The 23,309-nt window shown below is 40.6% G+C and overlaps 1 protein-coding gene across 3 annotated transcripts in view; it reads left to right on the plus strand.

The window, feature by feature from the left end:
- The window catches only part of foxj3 (forkhead box J3), an 81,633-nt gene that overhangs the window by 362 nt on the left and 57,962 nt on the right, over window positions 1-23,309 (plus strand). The gene's annotated exons all lie outside the window — the stretch shown is intronic.

A 23,309-nucleotide genomic window follows, 5' to 3' on the forward strand; every position in this document is an offset into this window, starting at 1 on the left:
TAACGGGGAAGTGAGCCGCGCTGAAGTTGTGTGGGGGACTGCGCCGGGCGAACAGGCCCTGACACACCGTGTGGCGGGGCGTGCGGGGACACATTTTTTTTTCTTCCCTCTTCCCCCCTTTTTCCTCCCACCCGGGGGAGCCCGTCCGTGTTGTCCCCCCGGTCAGGGTTGAGTACAACCCCGGGCGCGTTGCTGTAACTCCCCGCAAGTTGACAGCTCTCGCGTTAGCCTGCTAGCGCCGCCGTGCAACCGGTGACAACTGACAGGGCAACTTTGACAGCTAGCTAGCCAGTTGTAGTAGCCTGCTAACTTTAGCTGAGCGGTGTGGGCGCTCTCTCCTGGGCCGGGACTAGGTGTGTGTTTTCCTCGCGTTGGAGGGATACAATGTCCTACCCCGGCTGCTATGGTTAGCTAGCTGTTTGCTATGGTGAGACGCTGTGTGTCCAGCATGAAGTGCGTGCGTGCGTGTGTGCGTGTGTGTGTGTGTGTGAGAGAGAGAGAGAGAGAGCCCAGTGTCATTTGGCTTTCCTGCGTGCCCGGGTGGTATTTGACTCACAGCTGTTGCAGCGTGTTTTCTCGTCTGTCAGTCGTCTGTTTCTCAGGCGGCTAATAAATTCCTCCAGAAAGAAAAAGGAAAGCGACGATCCCCGCATGTAGGAGCAGTCTCGCTGTATGACAGGGCGCAGGTTTGTCATGCGGCTGCGAAATCAACAAGTGCAGAAGCGTGTTTCAGGTCAATTTTATGCTCCAGACTTTGATCGCCGGGCTGTCTCCTGCCTCTGGTGGTTATACCCTTGTGGGGTATTGCCCTGAGATGGCTCAGACCGTGTTGCAGTCAAATATTTTGGTCCTGTGTGCAAGACATCTCTGAGGGCATGCTCCTCTTCGCTTTGATGTTAAACCATTTGCTGTGTGTGTGTGTGTGTGTGATCGCTGATTAGTTAATGCTACCAACTTTAAACTAAACAGCTGTGGCATTTGCGTGCAGCTGTATACAAAGCAGTGTCCTTGCTTTATCCTGACGGCCTTTATTAGACGATGGATGACTGAGCTCCTAATTTTCCTCGCTGTCAACTTGTGCAAGTTTTATCAATGAAGTCACAGTGTTGTTTTAATGATCGGAGTGCAATGGGGTGCACATTATTGGTTAATCATCATATATTGTCATGCTCAAGTTCACTTTGCCATAAAATCAGCTTTAAAAGGTTGGATTTATGACTACAACAAAACACTATCCCCCCCCTCCCCAAAAAAACACAACAAAACATCCCAAGACCTTGCCAGACCTTATGCTTCAACTAACAAAATGCCCATAGCGTTAGTCAGCAGCCACAATCAAAGGTCAGACCTGGTTTGCTTCTTAATCACCCATCCTTTAAATAGCAAGCCTACAGCTTTCTGGATTAAAGCTATTGTATATGAAGCTGTAGTTTTCCCAGGTAAGTAGAGCTGGAATAGATTAATTTAGCCTATTGTCTTGAAATTAATAGGATCATTACTCTGTCTTATTCTATGAATTATCCCTTTTCTCTACCTGCCTTTGCCCGGAGTTTTAAGAAAAGATGTTAAAGAGACTCTGTGTGCCGTTTATGTTGAGTGGCATTTGATTGTAGTGTCTGCAGCTCCGTCTGAGGCCATTCTCAACCCCTGCAATACAGATATTTTGGACCTTGATGGCATTCATGAAATTGACAAGAAATTGAAAGAGACATTTTGCTGTTGTTTGCTGGCGGACTGTTAAAGAATAGACAGAGCGCAGCCAGTGCATGCATTTTACAGATTGCATGCAGAAATCTGAATCACAGCCACACATTGTAAAATTTGCTCCTCGGAACACTACTGTTGCATTCATCAAATTTGAGTTTATAAGCAATGTGTTCATGATGAACAATGTTATGCAGGCTTGAATTAAAAGGCTTTGTTATGTTTTGTTTTTTGGGGATTTATTGGTGTCAACATTCTTAATAGGGCAGAGTTAGTGACTTAAAAAAAAAAGACCTCAAGGTTTTGATTAATGGACTGAAAAGCTGTGAAGACAGAAGAGAAAATATTACACATCTGTGTGTTCTCACAGTAACCGTTTAAAAGTGTGAATGGGAGGATGTGAAACAACCTCTCATTAATGGTGGGTTTAGCCTGGAGTCATTTAAAAAAAAAAAAAAGTCTTTTGCCAAATGGTTTAAAAACGTGTGTGTGTGTGTGTGTGTGTGTGTGTGTGTGTGTGTGTGTGTGTGTGTGTGTGTGTGTGTGTGTGTGTGTGTGTGTGTGTGTGTGTGTGTGTGTGTGTGTGTGTGTGTGTGTGTGTGTGTGTGTGTGTGTGTGTGTGTGTGTGTGTGTGTGTGTGTGTGTGTCAGCAGCACATTGATCTATCATCGCTGTAGAAAAAAAATATTTAGTTTTCACCTGCAGAACACAAAGAATGCAGAATAACTGTGTAAATAAATGTTGACATTCCATCAGTGGGTTACAGATAATGTTCGTCTTGGGGGTGATAGTGTATAATGTAATAAATTAAATGTAATAATTACAGGAGGAATATGATTTGGATAGATGTCAGGGGTCAGCCATCTAGTGTAGTACAGTGAATTTGGAGCGGGCGTCTACTTTTTTGAATACCAGCCCCTCATTTGGAATTCAGAGTGTGGCCCTGTGCCTAGCCTCCTTTCACTGAGAGGCTTTTTAATTTCTCCCCTTGTTGAAGTGATTATTCAAATAGCCATCCTTGAGATGCAGTTATCAGGATCCTGGAGGTATATGAGCCTCTGGCAACATGAAATGCCCATCACAGCCCCCCCTCACCACCCTGTGTATTTGGACAGCACCCAACAGGTACCCTCTGTAGCAACCCCTATTAGGCCGCTACCCCCCTCAGGCTGAAAACCTATTGTGATCTGCGATTGGCAGATGGCAATTTATTCATGAGCATGGCTGATATTTTTTTGGCATGGCGTAGTGGTGATGCTGTTGGTTAAAGGCCTCTGTTTAGGTCTTTTTTATTTTATTTTTTACAATGACTTATTTTTGGTCTGAATCCAAAGTGTTTTTCTTTCTCAATCCCTCTCTGCTCAGGAATGTGAAGTTATTTTAGGTTGGAGTTTCTTTCTCTTCGCTTCATTGCCCGTCATCTTGTCCTTCAGTGCGTTTTTCACCTTGAATAGACAAAAAAAACAGGATCTTCCTTTCCTTTTAACAGCTGTTTACTCTGCGTGGAGTCTGGGCTGTCGTCTAACGCAGCTCAGGCCAAATGACTGGACGGTTTTGTTCGAAATTTTCTCCTGGTACTCTGCTCATATCTAGCGTGAAGTTTTGCTCTTATGGCGGCTGTGTTGGTAAGAAGGGAATGGCTCAGTCTTCATTAGTAACTCTGTGCATCACTAGAATGCAGATGAGCTATGAAGCCATTCATCTGCTGGAAATGCCTCCCTGATTCCAATTTGAATCTTGTTTGCAGTCACATTGTGTGAGCCCACTTCTCCATGTTAAAGAAGTCTCTTTATGTGAGAGATCAGAGGGGGATAATTGCATTTAAGTGAACCTCATTTAGTGCTGGCCAGAGCAATTACTGTAACTGCAGTTCTAGGCATTTTTGGGGGCCTGGAGCAGCTGTCATTGAGTCTCTGTAGCAGAGATATCAAATGGTAAATAGAATGACATTGGCACCGCATCATGGGAACGACAGATCCTTGGATGGATTTTAATTAGTTTTCGCAGGTTTTTGCGCAGCTCTTGTTTCCATCCAAAGAAAAGCATAATTAAAAATGACAATTAGAAATGCATTATTTTAGTGATGATTTGAAAATGTATGATTCACAAGGTGCTGTAAGGTGAAAAAAGTCAGCACTGTCTCTTCAGGCAAAACCCCCCCTGGGCTTGAGGGAAATATTTTATCATTAATGTTATTCAGGAGCCAAATTTTGAGTTTTGCTCAGCTGGGTGCTTTAATCTATTTTTGCTGTAAATTAATGAATTTTTAAAGAGCCCCTCGCTGGATACGGGTGGATGTGGGAATGCAGCACTGGTTCAGTTTTCAAACGAGCCTCTACTCCCCCCACCACCCCTTCACCACCACCACCACCACCACCACCACCAACCCTCCTCACGGGATGTAGAGAGCGAATTTACTGAAGCACTATACTTTCATTTTTTATTCATCCAGCAATACACTGCCTAGCTATTTCTCCTCATCCCACCTCCTCCCAGTCTATTGAGTTGAGTCTGTCAGTGAACTAGTCCTATATGCTCCAATTCATGTCGTGGCTGGGAGTTGGATGTGTGGACATGAATCAGTGAGGGGAGCATATGATGTTTAATTCAACCGGTTCACTCCTGTTGTTATTATTGGCACATTTACTTAGATACATGCCTGGTTTGAAAATGTTTAACCTTTTAATTTCCTCATTCTGGTTAATTATTACTACTGTAACAACCCACAGTCAAGTCTGCTGGGTAAGTTTAATCCCCTTTTCCACTGGTCAAAAAACCAACTAACCACCACAAACATCTGGCTTTTGTCTGCAATAGGAATGGATACAATCAGCATTCACTCCCGTGTCAAATGACTAAGCAGTAGATGTTTTTATGGGCTCCAGCTCCAATTGACAGTGATGGAACCCCCCTGGGTTAATTCACTAGTTTCTTCTTTATTTTGCCACATTTTTCCTGCGCAACGTTATGATAGACATTGAACTTCCGGGCATTGGCGCATAGCCCTTTTTTGTTAATAATGTGCAACACTGGCAATGGGAAAAATCCCACATATACCTGCTAATTTAGGTGTAAAAGAGGAATAAGAAAGTGTAGGAGACAAAGGTGGGGTGGGGGTTGGCTGCATCTGTTCTCGATGGTGGTTTCTGTGACTCATTCCAGGCTTGTGGTAGCAAAAGATGAATACATTTTGTTGTAAGTCCATTATAAATGTTTGGCTTGATCTTATCTTAGCTTTAAGTTGAAGTCCAGTAACTGTGTGAGGTACATGAAGAGTAAATCTAAAAATAGATTATGTGCTGTATGGTTGTAGTGCACTTAATGAGAAAACAAAATCGGGGACCACAAATCAACTCTCTTAAAGGGGGAGTTATTGTGGTGCTTAATAACATGTAAAATAAGAGATTTCAGAGTAAATGCGGTATTCATAGAGGCTGTGTCATTTGAGAATTTACTAATGCGGTTGCTAATGAATAGCCAAGTCCTAAATGAATAAGACAGACTTGACTTTTCAATCCTTTAAGGATTTAATAATTCATCATATTGTATACTTTGTCATTGAGTTCTGATAGGCCCTCAGCATCAGTATATATTTCTTAAGCTTTTTTGTTCTTTACTTGGAAGAAGCAATTGATATGCTTATACTGTATGATTCACACTCTTAGGAGACATTAGAGCTGTATGCAGCAAGAAGAGCTCGCTAAGCTGACACAGCTTAAGTAATAAGAATGGGGCTTTCATTTTAGTATTTGGTATCTGATTTAATCATTACAGTGGCCCCTGTAGCAGATACAATATTCACTTTCAGGTAAAGTGGAAGAAAACCTAGATTAGACAGGGATGTCTGTTTGTTTTGAACTGGGAAATTTTGAATCTAAAAATGGTTTGACCAACAACTGCCTAACAGTGCTGCTTTGTCTGCATATGAACAACCACAAAGCTGTGATTTACGACTATATTTAACTGTTTCTGTACTCAAGTCTCACAAAAATTATAGTTTAATAAGATGATATTTACAGCTCCCTTCTGTGGACTGCATGCTGTGGACTGCATGCATCACATGACAATTTAGAGACGATACCATGGTAATGACAAGTGCAGCGTCTTGTCTACCGCAAACCAGACATGATTAAATATGATAATCTCCCTGCTCTGTGAGGCAGTGGTTGGTGCATGCGTACAAGCATAAGTAAACACTGCCTGTTGTGTGCAGTTCACCAGCATTTAAGATTTACTGAGTCTTAATTCAAAGAGATAGAAGGATTGTCTTGTCGTTCACAAATTACTTTACCAAACGTGAGCCAGCTTCTTCTAGAAATACTTTGTCTTCTGTTGAAGATGGTCAGAAGGTCTGAGCCATAAATCCTATTTTCATCATCAATCATTGACATATGAGCGTGTGAAATACACATGTTGCAAAAGACTGCCTGAAATTCTATGAATTAGAGAAAGAATTATTTTATTTACATGCACTATGTCATCACAGGGCTTTCAATAGCATCATAAGACTTGAACTATGTTGAATGTTCAATACTGTGTTTTTCTGTCCATTACAGTTGGGCTGCAGCCTCTCCTCTCTCTAATGAGATGGACACTTGCAGCAGACAGCACACAGGTAGTGGAGATAAGTGAGACGTAACCGTTTAACTTAAGTTGAACACATCTTAGCTCTGTAAATGTAATCAAAATGTTCATGTTCAACAAGCTTTAAAATGCTCTGCTCCCATCCACCGTGGTGTGTTTCACGCAACCACAGTGTGTGGTTAGGCTTAGAGTGAATTATTATGAACAAACTAAAATTAAAGTTTTCTGTAAGTAAAAAAAAAAAATTTTTTTTCTCACGTCTTCAAATTGGTCAAATTTTTGTAAACTTATAGCTACAAGCTGAGACAGTAGCTCTTGCAATGTTACCAGAGGAAGGTGGACCGAGGAGATGACCGATCGTGACTGATGTCTGTGTATTTCATTCAATTTACCCAGTATTTCCATGTTAAAATTTTTAATTTATTCACATTTAACTTCTGTTTCTAGAGAGATATTATTTAGTACTAATGTAGCGACTTAGTAGTGCTGTAAACATAATTGTTGCTGCTTAAGAAAATAACTTAATTTACTCTAATCCTGCTCTTTATTTTATTACAACAAAATAAGAACCAATTATTATAAGAACCACAACACATTAATAAATAAGAAGATAAGGTGTGTAGTATGAATAAAAATAGATAACCATTGGATGCATGGTTCATGTATTCACACTATTTGACCAATTACATGAAGCCACAGCCAGCCGTCAGCTACTCTCAGATTAATTGGCGTCAATTTGGTGGTGACTGTGAGCTTAGGTAGCACCATGGCTGAGGAAGACATAGGAAGTGTACTGTATATGCACACCTCACATATCTAACCACACACTGTATTGAACTATGTTATTACACATTGCAGATTTGGTCAGTGATGTTTGGTGGGATAATTACCTCTGCCAAGGAGGTTATGTTTTCACCCCTCTGTTTGTTTGTTGGTTGGATGGGTACTTAGGTAATTTTGTCAAGCACGATAATGCAAAAACTACTAAATACTAACTACTAAAAAAGGTTTTCAATGAAAGGATGGGATGAAATTTGGCCTGGATTCAGACAAAAGGGCAGATCCAGGAATTTTTATTCACACTTTCTTTAACATTACAAGATGGGTCTTCTTTTTTTTTTACATTTTTTACAGGTATCCCACTGAATAATTCATGGATCTCGATGACAAAAAATCGGGCATAAATATATCGGATATCTATGGGGACTGACATCTATGAGTGTGTGTAATTTAGTGTGGCTTGATTGAATTTAAGGGGACTACTGGCCCCTGGCGGAGGTATGCACTCTACTGAGTGCCATTCTAGTCTCTAATATGCTCGTTTGCTGCAGTGGTATTAGTATCTCTAAAGGAGGTGTGCAATCCAAGTTGCAATTATGTCAGCTCTCATAGGTTTATTGGCTTATTCCTGTGTGCAATGTAGCAACGGCAAAGCATTTAATGTTTGAATGACAGTGTGCAAACTCAGAGAGGAAAGTCAGAGTGGCTCAGGTTTAATTAAGTTCACAGTTTTAAGCCTGCTTAGCGAGGTTAAATAGTGGAGTTTTGAGGATGTGGTTTACTGCCACATCACTCAAGTTCATCCTCTGCTGACAGTAAAACATGGTCAGAGACTGCAGTGTTTGAGATTCTTAATAGATTCTTTATTTTTTGGTTTCTATCTGTAGCTGCCAGGGGGTTGATTGTTGTGATTGGCCAGTGCAATCAGTCATAGCACACACACACACACAGCCTGCTCTCATATGCAACCCGAGTGACAGCTACACTGAGGAGACCAGGCTTATGTAGAGTTTCGCCTGCTTGCTGAGGACGAACATCTTAATGAACGTTTTGACGGTCCACTGAGCCATCGATGTGACAGGATTTCTCCCAATGCTCCTGATGGTCTGTCGGACTATGACAGACGGGTCTGAGTCAATGTGTTTGTGAGTGAGAGAGATGAGCATTTAGATATTTAATGTTGTAATGGGAAATAATACAAATTTTGGTTTCATTATGAAGCTGTGGTGGGCCGCCACAGTCTAGTTGATTAATAGGAATCACTGGACTGATCACTTATCATGAAATCACAAGACAGGCATGTTTCAGCAGCCTTGTGTTGGTTGATCAGACTTGAAGGCGGTGTGTAGCTTCTCTGTTTGTTTTGTGATTTCAGACAATGTTAATATAGACTAGTCCCGAAATAGCTTCATGTAGAAGTTGGAGAGTGTGTGTGATGCAGTGTGTGAGGCTCATGATCTGTAGGGGCGAGTGCCAAGTTTTGCAGATGTGGGGTTGGTTGAGAAGGAGCTGCGGTGGATCTGTTAGACCCAATGATTAAACACTTTTTCTTCCTAGCAGTTGTCTATGCCTCATTATCCTCTGCATGCTCAGCAGAATCGCATGTTAAAACCCTCTCTGTTGTCGTCATTTGTTGTTTTTTTTCTGTGTGAAACCTGATGGATTAGCCTTAGATGTAGTACTTGGAATCTCCATCTGTGATTCAGAAAACCCCGAACAGAGGCCAAGGATTCTCTCGGTGGAGTTGGAGGAAATGTTGATCTGCGAGGATCAGGAAACCCACACAAGTGATGACTCGCTCTTGCCCCATCTTTCCCACCCTATTTCTCATATGTCTTGCTCTCACACGTAGTCTGCATCTTGATTATTATTAAATTTTGTATCGGCTCTTATATTTCTTTATCTCTCTCTGCGCTGTTCTCTCCCTAGTCTTCACTTAGCAAACAACACGTCTGTAGAGAATTCTGAAGAATGCATCTTGTTACTCAGATGAGTCATACTTCCTCTGGCCTGCATGCCTCTCCCTCAGGGTGGATGAATGAGAGGGCGGAGAGGTTAGCTGGGGGAGGGGCTCAATGGCTGAGGCGACGTGATCTGTGCCAGTTGCTCAATGTAATTAAGTATCGGTGTGTTTGGCCCGAGACGTGCACATAAGCTCTGCCTCCAAAATGTGGTCATCCCTGGGTGGCTGTGTGACTGATGATTTTGACCAGGCTGAGTCACCGTGTTCAAAAAGTAACTGTTTGGGCCTTGGTACTGAAGAGGAACGAAACTGCACCTGCAATCTGAGAAATCTTCCTACTTAAAGAAATTTATATAGATGGATCAAAGGACTGTAGAGGAGTTTGCAGGCTGAAATGCTCCTCAGGAGGCCAAACTACAATATGATTTTGTTAGTGTATTTTTCTGAAGCACATAAGTGTGTAAAGCTTTTTGGTTCTAATTCCCTAAACTTCTGCATCCAGTTTTGCGTAATATCACATTGTACAACAAAATGCAGTTGTATGTGAACTTGATTATGTTTATGATACCGATGAAATAGTCGTAGTAAACCATTAGGCCCTCTTAGCTCCAGCGCTGTCTCTCCCATACCTGCTCTTCTTGGTCTCCTGCCAAAATCTATGACTCACAGGAGACTGAGTGACCTACTTTTTCAGTCTTCCAGGAGTGCCAGAAGGTCTTTTTTATTTGCAAGACAATACACTGGGTAAATATAAGTCAATTAAAATGCACTTAATGCACCCATTTTTGGATTTAAGCACCTAAGGGCTGTGTCAGCATGGCAGCAACCTCAGAGGATTCCCTTCATTATCACAAGGAAAGAAGATACGTAGTAAACAGTCAAGCTTTGATATCTCATTAGAAGCAAACTGAGTTTAAGGCCACACTGGCTCTCATCAAGCCAATTTAAAAACATAACTCATTTAAGCGCGCTCATAATCCTGCAATTTCTGTGTGCTTTTATATTGCACATTCCTGGTTTATCCAGGTTGTCAGAGATTTTGGTTGTACATGTAGACAAAGCATTTATCTACGTGAATCAGTGAAAGCAGCCCTGAGGCCTTGTTAGTTTGTTTTTAGTAATGATAGAGTTTTGGTTTGAACAGTTGCTCTTAAATATTATTTGTAGTAGGGTGGGAGATTAAAGGTTTGGGTACAGAGACAGTCTCCCAAAAGCCTGGTTTACAGTTTGCCTACCTCCAGAAGCGAAAACAACGATGGGATCAAAGACCATAGGATCACTCTGATGGTGTGATGGTTTTAGCAGTCTTTTTTATTTGAGAGAGATGCAGCTTTTCAGCAGACGGAATTTCCACTTTAATCGCTATTAGCTGTTTTAGTTGTGCTGTCTCTCATTGATGCAGCAACAAACTGTGCCGTTGAATGCTGTGTCTCGGCTGCTCTTTTCCCTTCTACAAGGCTTGGCTGCTTTGATATGTCAGTTTTGTTTTAGTCTGCCGCCTTCGTCTTGACATGATTGGCCCCGCTTGCTCCGACCTCCTGGAAACCCCCCGGCATGCCCGCCCCAGGGTGTGTGTTCAGTCATTTATTCGGCTTCCTCTAAAAGACTGCCATGCCTTCACTTCCCTTCTAGTTTCCCTCCTCTTATTAAGATGCCGAAGGCTGAGCAGAGTTTGGTCTGAAAGGCTTAGTGCTGGGGCGGTTACTGGTGTGTACAGTGGGAGGTTAGGGAGGGACTGTGAGCATGGGGACTTAAATGACTTAATGTGCGCTGTACAGCCCAGCCACACTTCAGTTAAGTTTTTCAGTCAGCTCACAGTGCCCTGATTTCAGCCTTTTTTGTGTCCAGTCCAGTGAACGAAAGTCAAAATGATGCTCTGCAAGTGCCTATAATTGGAGAGGAGCAAATTATCAAGTCTTTGGTAAATGTTGATTGCTGCTTGGGTTTGTGCCTGATAATCCCTATTTAGTCGTTCCAAAATGACTGCCTTTTTAAAACCTCTATATTTTTTTTTATCTTGTCTGTTTTCTCTGTTGAGTTTTGTCATGTTTTTGCTTATTTTTAAGAGGTCTCAGCGGTGAACCACTTTGACCATCACTCTGGCATTTTGATTTCCCTTTTTTGTGTTATCACGCATTTTGCTTTCATCTGTCTGGTGCCGTTTATAAAGCCCAACATGAAATTGCTCTGTCCAAAAGCACACCTACATTGTTGCTTACATGCTATATGCTCAGTCTGCTACAAAAAGTATGTCCTTGTATTTCCTGGTTAGGTCGTTTACTGGAACATTGGTGCTGAACGGAGGAGCAAGTTTACAAATAAACACTGGTTGTACTGGTGCCAATTAATTATTTGTGGTCTTACCTCCAGCTCAAAATCTTGTCACAACCAAACATTTTATACGGCACCACACATTATTTGCCTTGTAGCGACACATAAGTCAGTCACAAGAAAGGCAGATACATCTTTAAGCCGGTGCAAACTGTATCGAACTACATAAATTAAGCTTAAAGTCACAATTTTTAAATGCTTTTCAAGTAGAGGTTGCTCATTGCTGCACAATGAACATAGCTGCACAGTTTGCCATTGTGTTTAACAAACAAAACTGCTAATAATCTGATATGAATGAGTACGACTTGATTTACAGTGTGTACAGTGTGCAACATACGTTTGAAAAGAGGATGGGCATCACTGTACTACTGACTGTAGGTGAAGGAGAGCAGAGTATCACAATTAGACAGCCAACTCTCCCTCACTGCCAACATTACTGTAACAACACGTTCCTGTCGATTCATGCTGTACAACATCAGGAGAATACGCCACCTTCTCACTCAGAAGGCGGTGCAGGTTCTGGTCCAGGCCCTGGTCATCTCACGCCTAGACTATTGTAACTCCCTCCTGGCAGGTCTACCTGATAGCGTCATCCGACCTCTGCAGCTCATTCAGAATGCAGCAGCTCGACTGGTCTTTAACCTAAATTCACTCACACGACTCCGCTCCTCCGCTCCCTTCACTGGTTACCGGTGGCTGCCCGCATCCGTTTCAAAACACTAGTACTTGCGTACCATGCTGCGAACGGATCGGGTCCAGTCTACATCCAGGACATGGTCAAACGTTACACCCCAGCCCGTTCACTCCGCTCTGCTTCGGCCAATCGGCTTGTTGCTCCCTCACTGCGAGCTAAACACTCATCAAAATCACGACTGTTTGCTGTCCTGGCTCCTAAATGGTGGAATGAGCTCCCCATTGACATCCGGACATCAGAAAGTTTACACATCTTCCGCCGCAAACTAAAAACACACCTCTTCCGACTATACCTTAAATAACATTTTTAAACTAACAATTTAGTAGCACTTAAATGGCACTTACTTATAGCCCTTTGTAGTTTTGCTTTTTTGAAGAAATTGTACTTTCTCTATTCTTGTTGTTCTGGGTTTGTACCCTCATGGTTGAATGCACTTATTGTAAGTCGCTTTGGATAAAAGCGTCAGCTAAATGAAATCTAATGTAATATAGACAGATTTTGCTTATACCAGTGAGACGAGTGAATTTTTCGGAGCAATTCACGATAAAATAGATACATGATTAAACATACAAAGCTAACAATATTTAGAATATAATCTTTTTCTCAGAGTTTTATCTTGTGACAATCTAGGTTAGGTTAATATGTATAGTTTAATGAAAAATATTGTACTTCTCAAATCAACATAAGCTATTACAATAAAAATCAGTATGAATTTGTTTTAGTTGTATGTTTAGATTTAGGCTTTGTGTTGTTGTGGTGGCAGTCAGGGTTTGTATGACGTCATCACCACCACAGACACCGCCGTCACCACCTTTGCTTTAGAGACAGTGCAACTGTTGCAAAAAAGCTTCCATAGTGAAACACTTAAGTCATTTGAGGCCATTGATGTCGTGGCAACAGATTGTGGTTTCACAGTCATCTCGCCCTGCAGTTAGTAGGTTTGACAACTTGAATATTGATTGATCTGTGATACATTGTGGTTCGATAAGAGTCCCTAAGCTTTGTAGGTACTTCTGCTGGACTTTTTTAAGGGTGGGTAGAAGAGCCTTTAATAATGTCTTTATATTATTCCTAGTAAATAACTTTCGTAACTGCCTGGGTATGGATTATATGAGTGTTTTGATGGATTTGAAAGTTTTTTTTTTTGCCCAGGCAAGCTGTCACAGAAAAAATTACCAGTGGAATCAGTGATAAGATTCCGGTAATGTGCTGCTACATACTTGCAGACTCTCTCAGTGGGTGGAGTTAGGTTTAGCTCGACACAATTCCGTGACGCCAAAGATGACATCATCACGTCTCTTGGGCTGAGCCATAGCAACAGTGGACATTGTTGATCAACTTAACTGCTATGTCATAGTGATGGAAGTTGAATGAAGACGGCCTTACAGCAACTCGTCAATAGTGATGAACCTAATTTACTTTATTCGCCAACAAATAATTGTACTTGCATTTGTTAAGTGGCTTGTGCTAATTTGGGACTGTGCTAGTAGTAATGAATATAAATCTTCTCGTTCCAATGGTAACTCTTTCTGAGAATATGCGTCTTTAAGTCTTGAAATAAAAATAACGTCCAAGTACTAAATTTTTTTTCTTTTTTCTCTTTGCTTATCTGCTGAGTAAGACCTCGCATGCATATGAGTCATAGTCGGGGAATGAGTAGAATTTTCCTCCTCGATATGATGCAGTAAATGATTTTCAAGACTGCTCATAGCAGCAGAATGTGTTTGATGGTTATTATTTGAAGAGGATATGGACTTTTAAAATATTTCATTTCTTGACTTTTTTTTATACTACATAGTTTGCAGGTCATTGAGGGTTAGTGCTGTTTTATTAAAGTGAGGTCTGCGGTCAGTGGGGAACCATACAGGCCAGGAGCTTTTTCGGTATAGGTCTTGCTGCCCTTCTCTTTCACTGTGACTCATGTCGCATGGCACATGCTGCACCACTTTCACCAAGTGAGTCATCCTGAACAAAAATGAAACATGGATTTTTTTTTTTGTGGTTTTGCCTTTTTTTTAGCAAAGTATGTGACATTTACTCATTGCTGACCAAGAAGTATTCGTGCTATTTGTGCTTATTGTAAATAGTGGCGCAACTGCATAGAAGAATAATTCTCTGTCAACTTATCTTAAAAACAAATGTGATATTTTGAACCCTCTGTCTCACCCTAATTGACCAAATAACTAAAAATTAAGTTTGTTTCATAACTTAAAATAACAGCGGACATTTAGGCTAAACACCTGGTGTAAATGACGCCATTTTCAGTTTACATTTACGTTTGAAGAAGTAGTCGCCATTTACTTCAATTGTATTGGATTTGGCTGCCATGCTGTTTAACTCTGAAATTTTCATTTTAGAGAGAGAGAGTGGATGTGCTCTCAAATGTTTCAGAGTGTCATCAGAGAAGCAGAAGCAGTGTGAACTGTCCCTTTAAATCATTAAGCAGAATAATAATAAAAAAACATCCTGGCACAACTTTGTTTTAAAGTAGATCTCATGCTGAAAAAAGATTTTGTCAAAACTAAAGTTATTGCACTGTGAGAATATTCTTTATAACACAATTACAATGAAAGATGGTAGGCGATGGATTTGAATGATCACCTAGCCATAGTTGTCTCGCAAATTGGCTGTAATAAAATTGTAGTGACAAGTTGAGAGAGTATGACATACACATAAAAAAGATGGTCATCGGTCTTTAGGTGTGTAATGTCTTGACAGGAATGGAGACGGATGGTACAGTAACGTAAGTCTTGGTCTCATCCTTCCTCAGCTGAGAAATTTGTTTTCTAATGCGCAGGGAGGGAAGCAGTGTGCTGGAAGGTAGACTCCTGTTTTTCAATTTATTTCCTGCATATAGATATATTTAAACTGAATACAGTGCAGCGTAAATTATGTTTGGGGGAGTATCTTTGTGTTAGTTGGTGTGTATGTGTGTACGTGTGTGTATGGCCCCTTTAAGAAGCCTGCATTTGTTTGCTGGCTGTGTCTGGGGCCCAAAGTTGAGCTCTTTCTGTCAGATGAGTGAGGCTCTGCAGAGGCAGCCACTGGGAGTTCTGTTTCATCTCCTCTCATACTGCTCTGGAGCAGACATGCAAATCCGCTGTAATGAGCGCAGCCTGTGTGGTGGTGGTGGTAGAGGGGGCAAGGATGGGGGATGAACTCAGGAATTTAAAGTGGAGAAAGGGAAGGTGGAGGGAATAAGGTGAGACACCAACAGCCGTGCCAGATAACAGTGCAGGAGGATTGAAGGGGTTTAGGAGAGCATTATGTCAGGAGCGTCGCAAGTGACAGGAAGTCTTGCTTCTCGAATCAAACATTCATTAGCCTGCTGTAGCTGCTCTATTCCTATCACTGTAGAGACGCAGAGGTAAAGATGCAAATGCCGCCACGTTAATTAGCCTCATCCTTTACACCAGCAAGATGTGGTGTGGAAAAAAAACAGTCATCACCACTGTTATCAAATGTAATGAGGCTTTTGTATGGATTCCGCTGAAAGTTTAGCATCCTAAAGAGGCCGTTGTTGATATAATCCTGAGGTTTGTGAGTGTCTTGAGTTTTACAGTGTACGACAAAGATGTGACATGTTGCAACAAAACACTCTGAGTGACAGTTAACTCGTGATAAGAAGAACCACACCCCTAGTTTCAAGATAAAATCACATAATTGAAGAAATTTCTCAAAAAGGGATGATTTATTTGTTCTCTCTGTAGATTCTTTAACCATCCATAAACTGAATACTGCATATAACAATTTATGAAGATGGTAAATACTTTGCTGTGGGTGCAACAGATGTGCAGGAATATTTCACCTGCCATCCAAGCTTCAGTCTGTGAAGTGTGCCATAAACCCCATTAGTCTGTGCTCGGCTGTCCAATAGCTGCACGAATGTGATTTTATTCACTCATAAAGAATTAAATACCTAGTCAATGTTGGGATGCTCCGGCCTCATCCAATAATGTAAAGCACTCAAGACTTTTGATGAGCTCTGCAGATCGATCAGAGGTTAACAGCCACTTCACACAAGCTCAGACCTATAATATGTCATGGGGTCTTTAACTCTCTAACTATTCAGGGGCCATAGTACTGGGGCTTTTTGCCAATGTGCTCCAGGATATAAAAGTCATATAAACCATCCTTTAGTGCATTTCCCCCCCCCACATTTCAAGAATCATGAAGATTGGGCAAATTAGACCGATAATGCATTAAAAGGCTGTGTGAGACAATCATGGTGGTTATGCTTTTCCTTGTAATATGCTGTTGCATGACAATAAAGATGGTGGAATTTTGTCACCAGTGTGGAAAACTTTGGAAAAAGACACTGCTAGATCATAAAGACAGTTTTTCTTACAAACTCTCATTGGATTGATTTACAATTAAAGTTGACCATTCATTGTCATTTCACAGATTTTTCCTCATTATTTGTTTATTTAATATTTCAAACCAGTCAGCTTTTAGTAACTGATGATCAATAATATTAGATCAATCTCTTTTATTAGCCCTAATATTGATTAAGTGACAAACCTTTGGGTATTTAGAAACTGTAGTTTGTAACCAAGGTACCAATACCAAGGTACTAAGATGACTGCAGGGGTTTATAAAATGCCTTTCAGGTATCTGAGTGCTTGTGACAGAGATGCAATGAAAATAATAATAAGCTCTAGTCCTAATGGAGGACTCAGTCATACGCATTGGAGGCTTCAACGGAAATGCTGCTCATTCACTTTGAATGGAGTGATGGCTAACTGCATGGTGGTTCAGTTGCGTCGCTTTGCTCAAGCTATGTGTGGTAGAAGTTGAGAACTTTTAAGCAGAAGCTAGCCAATCCAATCATGTGAAAGTGGGTATGTTGTGTGTCTTGAGCATGAAATTGTGGTTGTTTTAAGTATGACGATAGGGCCAGCACCAAGCATCGGGCCACCATCAAGTGATCCCAACGCATGTGTGAGTCCTGCGTAATGTAACACATAAAGTAGTTAGTAAGTCTTAGATAGACTGGGAAACAAACTGTCACTGCTGTACTTTTTGACGTATTTTATTCTATCTGACGTCAATGATAAAAACAATCTTGCAATCTGTAAGTGTGCAGTTGACCCCGTCAAGACCAATATTGTGGTATAAAAGAATTAAATGTCAGCTGGCCACATAGCCTCTCCTCTGAAATTAGAGTTCCCCATTGGAAACACCACAGCCCGTTTCACAATAGTGGTGCAGTGTTTCCTTCTACTCCTGCCTCAAGTGTGACAACACTCAGATTGCTGCCTGACTATTTCTTCATGCTGATGGGAATTCCTGTGTTTCTGATGGTGTCGGCTATCAGAGGGAGAGCAGGGTGGGGACGTCATCGGAGTTCCTCAGGGTGCCCTAGGCAACTGTGGCCTTAACTTGCCACTGACTGGGACAGACAAAGGTTGACTGTTGTGCATCCTTACTGTGGAATAGTGTTAAGTAATAATCTGATGTTAAGTGTTATTGTTTTGAAATAAATTAAATTAGCGTCACTCTTTCTCCACTATTCATCATTTGTAACTTTTAGATTTTTAACAATTAATACATAGTTTACCTGCAGTAAAATGAATTGGAAGCCATTTTCATAATTCTTAAATATTTGTCATTATTTATGTCAAACTTTCATATTTCGGGATTTTATGCTTTTCTGTGTTTTACACTATAGTAAATCAAATTGTATTTGGAACATTGGTTGGACAAAAAAGAAGGAAGAGGACTTTGGGCTCCAGGATATTATTTGGGGAATTTCTTCACTGTTCTTTGTTCTATTGAGCATAACAACAAATTAATTGATTGAAAAAAGTTATTTGCAGCCTTCAAATATTTTTTAAATTTAACTTACTTTTCTTGTGTAGTGTTCTTTTTAGTTAGTTCATTTTCTGTGACAATATTGTGTCCTATGAATAAAAATGTTTTTTTCCACACTTTCATTAAAAATATTTTTTGAAATTCCTTCCAAAATCGAAACAAAATATAAGAAACTGTGTATTTCAATATAATGAATTGTGACGGAGGCATAACAAACTCAAATTAGTCATGTTATTGCTTTATTTGCTGCATCTGACTGCAGTTGTTAGACCCAAATAAGGCTCATAACAAAACCATAATTTGCCTAAAAGCCTTTCTTCAGAGCCATTACTTTTCAGCTTACATCAAATATCATCTTGTCAGTGAAGTATTGGAAGCTGAAAACATTTGTCTCTAGGCCTCACTCACGTGTCTGCTGTTTGTTGAGGTAAATCCCCTGGTTTTGCAATGACCCATTGTGGCCTTTGTGAGACAGTATCCTCACAGTGATCGCTCCATTTTTTTTTTTTTTTGCCACGAGGTATTTTGACTGCAGAGCTTAAACCAGCAATGACTGCTGCTACCTTCCCTGCTCATCCACACCCAGATAAATAGAAACATTGTCTCCAGGAAACCTCATTTATTGAAATTATCTGGAACGGAGCAGGGCGAAGAGAACAGGTATAGACACCTGTCTGTTCCACGTGAAAACAGATTTCTGGTCTGTCTGAGACCAGGAATCAGAAACCAGGAAGATCTGTAGGCGGTCTCTGTGTCACGTTTTATTATACTTCTGTCTCCTTAATCAGCATTAGATGGAAACCAAGCTGCCCCCAGTACTTAGCGTGGAAGTACACTGGAGAACAGCCAAGGATTTTATTTTCTTGTATAAAATTCCTGGTGATGTAAGACGGTGCTCATTAAATTCAACAGCTGATTGCTTTCATACTGTATTCTGCCACACTGCATAGCGTGTTTGTGAAGTTTACGTTCTCCATACATCTTGTGTAGTATCTGACGTATTTTGATCAAGCAGATGAAGTTGTGCTAAATTCAGCTTGGCTCTGTAAAGGCCTATACATTGGTGATTTCCTAACTGGGGCTGGGTATCACCACTGATTTCCCAATTATTATTCAAAAATATTAAGGAAGTCCTGTCATGACAGCAAATTTTGTTGAACAATATTTTGTTCCAGAAATTATTGTAATAATTTATGTTATTGTCGTCATTTTAAACCATTTTATACGACTGATATAATGATAATATTATAGTATAATCATGCAAGTGCACCCTTTCTAAGAGCAATGAACTTTTAATTCTAAATATTATTCAGTCTGACATATGAATTCGGTTTACAATGATAAAATACCCTAAATATAGAAAACATACAAAATCAATAAATAAAATGGACTCTCTGGCTCTTTTAATACAAATTATTCTTGCATGCGTGCGTGTCACTCTTCACACACAAACTGACGATCACGTTTATTCACTTAAACATATGTCCTATACTCATGGCTGTGCGCGTCTCATGTGTTGTGTGTTGCGTGCGCACTAAATGTTGGACTTTATTTGTGTGTTTAAATAACACTCATAATATAAACTCTGGAGCGAATCAAACAAACACAAAGTAAACTTCAAGTACTATTCAGGTCCTAATAACTTCTGATTAGTGTTGGTTTATTGTTAAAGTGTAAAGTGAGCGCGGGTCAGCAGGACTGTGGAGGGATCAAACTCAGACAGGAGACTGACACGGTACAAACCAACCATTGCTTCATCTCTGTATATGAAGCAGCAGTGCTTATCATTTTGCGTTAGTGGTCCGTCTTCGAAACCCTGTATTAAACCAGTTTTGTCGCCATTGTTCGCAAGTACATGTTACTGAACTCTCATCTCTACTTCACTGTCCGTTTGTCTGTGCGTGAGTGAATGGCAGCGGGCTGGCCCAGGGACTGTGAGTGTAAACTCTGCAGATTAGAGGAGAAAGAGGCAATACCTCTTGATCAAACACACAGAGACTCACCAGCAAAATTTTAGGCGCACCGGTGCGGCCAAGGAACATTATTTTGTCGCATTTCACAGATTTTTGGTCACAAGTGCAACCAAAGTGGTTTCACTCTGGAGCCCTGAACATGTAAGCTGTTGACATGTTGTGACTTATATTTAGTCTCGAGGTCAAAAACCTGACACTAGGAGTGCTGTCTTTTCAGCTACAAGTGACTACAATGTCTTAGTAAAGCATATGCTGTCTTGTTTTGTAACTTCCAACACATGCTGCATTATCACTCAGGGGAAAGGGCAGGGATTTATGGCAGCAATATACCCTCAAAACCTTGATCGTACATGGATTGTATGTCCTGCAAAGCCTCTTCATTCAGATATCTAGCTTAAGTCATACATTTGCCATGTACGTGTTTATTCATATAGCTCCACATGTTTGCGTTAAATGTTAAAACATTGTCTCAGGGAGAGTGGGAGAGCATAAACAGTGCATGTTCTCAGTGGGCTGTGTTATCGTCTGCAGGTACAGTAAGACTCCAGGAGCATTTTAAAGAGCCTATACGGAGGTGCTGTAAACCAGTGAGATGGGACATTAGGAGTCAAAGAGCAGCGCTTCAACAGCTTAATGATGTAGAGGCATCCAGCTCCATCAGGCAGTAAACTCTTTAATATGCTGTTAATTATTTCTGAGAGATTGAATATTGATTAAAAAGCAAAATGGTTTTAATTATAGCTCCGGCTCCACTGCCATCCTAAATGAAGATGATTTTAGGCTTTGCATTAGTTTGAATTTTGGTCTTACTTTGTACTCAGTGAAAGCTCAGTCTCAGTGTTACAGCTTCTTCTCTCAACTCCTGCTTCAGAGCTGCAAATACTGATCCACTGTCTAAATTTGAAATTCATGACCTGATTCCTGCTCTGTGTAGCACTCCCAGAACATGCATTGCCCACCCAGGTAATTCCTTTAAATCGCGCTTGAGTAAATCTACCATGGTTTCCTTTTAACACGTCTCTGTTCCACTTGAAAATGAGGCTTATGCACAGTTGTTTCTGAGAGGGATGACATGTTCACATCTCACCATACCACATCATGACTACAAAAAAAGAACCAAAAAACATATCTTAGCTAAAACTTTAATCTTTATTTATGTGGAATTAAATATGAGCTCATTAGACCAAATGATCTTTTATTATTTTCATCACTTTGAATTTGAACATGCCTGTCATTTAGGGTTCAGGAGAGGGCACCATTTTTAGAATTCATTAATCTGCTAAATATTTTCTCAATTAAATTGTTATCAGTGAAAACTACCTTTCACAATTTCCTGAACCCCAAATTAAGATCAGCTAGCTTGATGTCTAAAACAAAAACATATTTATCTTACATTCTTTAAGAAAACCAATAAATGTTTTTTTCAAAACAATATTTGAACAGTGAATCGATTTGTCAAAAGAATTATTAACAGTTTCAGCTCTAGTCCACACTATCTTTTCTTTTGTCTGTTTAACTGCAAAACAGCCAACATAGAATAAGGCCCTCTTGTCTATGAGTTTGCTAAGGGCAATGGAGTAAATAGCTGGCAGACGTACTCGACCTCCCCTTTGCTCACTGCTTGCTTCAGAGACTGGCTCAATATTCAACATCGACGTTGAACTGGCTGTAGCAGATGCAGATGAACAGAGGCCCTCAAGATTGCCACCAAAATGCATGTGCTGCCAGTGCTTTAAGTGGTCTATTTGTGATTCAGCAGTAGGATCTTGCTGGCTGCCAGGCTGGCATGGAGTCAACTTCCCAGGGGGTGTGTGTTAATGCGGGCCCCCAGGCCGTGGGACCAGGGTAATTGGGTTCGCATGGTCGGTGTCAGGGCACCCCTGCCACCTCCAAAACAAAGGCCACCTCCCAGGCAAGCTGTTAGGGATAGAGAGACAAACCCCTTGCGATCACTGCTCTGATTCACTGGAAAGGCTTATTCAATTACTGGAATCTTGTATGTGGTTTTTTTGTATTGACCTGCAGATGCACAATGAGCTGAGGGCCTCGTATTTGTGTGCATTTTCTTTGCTCTTTTCATCTGCCGTGATCTCTCTCTCTTTTCGGTCCTTTATGTAAAATATAGGGTAGGAGTGTCGCAATATATCACGTTAATCTAACACCTCAATAATATCGTGATACAGTAAATATCTCGTTTCTTTCGCAAACACAGTAGGTTTCAGTTATTATGTGTTTTTTGAGCAAAACACTCTCTGGGGTGGGGGAGATACGTGTAGAAACAGGGGGAAATTGGGACTAAAACCCAAAGCAAGAAGACTTAAGGATGCTGCTCTCTGTCTGTCAATGACTTTGTCCACTTGTTTATGTGTCAGCAAGGGACCTACTCACAAACAGCACGGTGTGTGTGCGTGTGTGTGCGTGTGTGTGCGCGTGCGCGCGCGTGCGTGTTTGTGTGTGTGTGAGATTGTCATTGGTGATGCAGATGTGAAAAAAATTAAATCTCATATTAATTCAACACTATTACCCCAAATAATAACAATATAGGGGGTTTATTTGAGCACTGTGACCATTTTCAATGACTGCACAACCTTAGTATCATAAGTATTTTGTAATACTTTAAGTGCAGTTCTTTTGTCAAGAATAACATTAAACATATAATAAACAGAGTTAAAGTGGAAATTGACTGATAACATTATTATTTTTTTTCAAACTTTGCTTTCAGTGATAATATCATAATCATTAATTCTTTTGGCCCCGATAATTGTTTAGTGAAAATCTGATATTGTGACAGCCCTTAGTCGGCTATCAATGCTATCCAGAGAGCAAAAATTGGAAAACAAAAGCTTCGAAACCACTTCTGTTGTATTTATATTTAATTTAAGCAATACATTTATGATAGGACACCATCTGAAATGTTCCAAGGAGTATTTATACTCCAAAAATCAAATCAACAAACATTTTGTTGATCTTGTGGGCTGTCAATAAAACTGAGGTTAAATTGTTGTTGAAGAACATGCAGATGTACATGTGGCGTAAAAAGGGCTCTGCATAACGACATGAAAACATCATCCTAACTGTGAGGTACAGTGGAGGGGGCATAATGATTTGGGGGAACTTTGCTTCCTTAGAGTCTTGAAAGCTTGACAGGATCAAGGGTGAAATTAATTCCTAAGTTTATCATGGAATTTTAACAGGATAATGTCAGGGAGGCTGTCTGCCAGCTGACGTTCAGTAGAAGTTGGGTGATGAAGCAAGAAAATGAAGAAAATCCACCTGTTGGAGTTAAGAACTTAACCCAATAGAGATATTGTGGAAGGACCTCAGAGCCTTTCACACCAGACCTCCTTAGAGTATTACTGACCTGAAGCAGTTCTTAGCGAAGAAAGGTCTAACATTCCTCCTGAACATTGTGCAGGTCTGATCTACAGATACTGGAAGAGCTTGTTTGAGGTTATTGCTGCCAGAG

This window comes from Hippoglossus stenolepis, chromosome 3, assembly GCF_022539355.2.
Source record: "Hippoglossus stenolepis isolate QCI-W04-F060 chromosome 3, HSTE1.2, whole genome shotgun sequence".
Classification (NCBI taxonomy): domain Eukaryota; kingdom Metazoa; phylum Chordata; class Actinopteri; order Pleuronectiformes; family Pleuronectidae; genus Hippoglossus; species Hippoglossus stenolepis.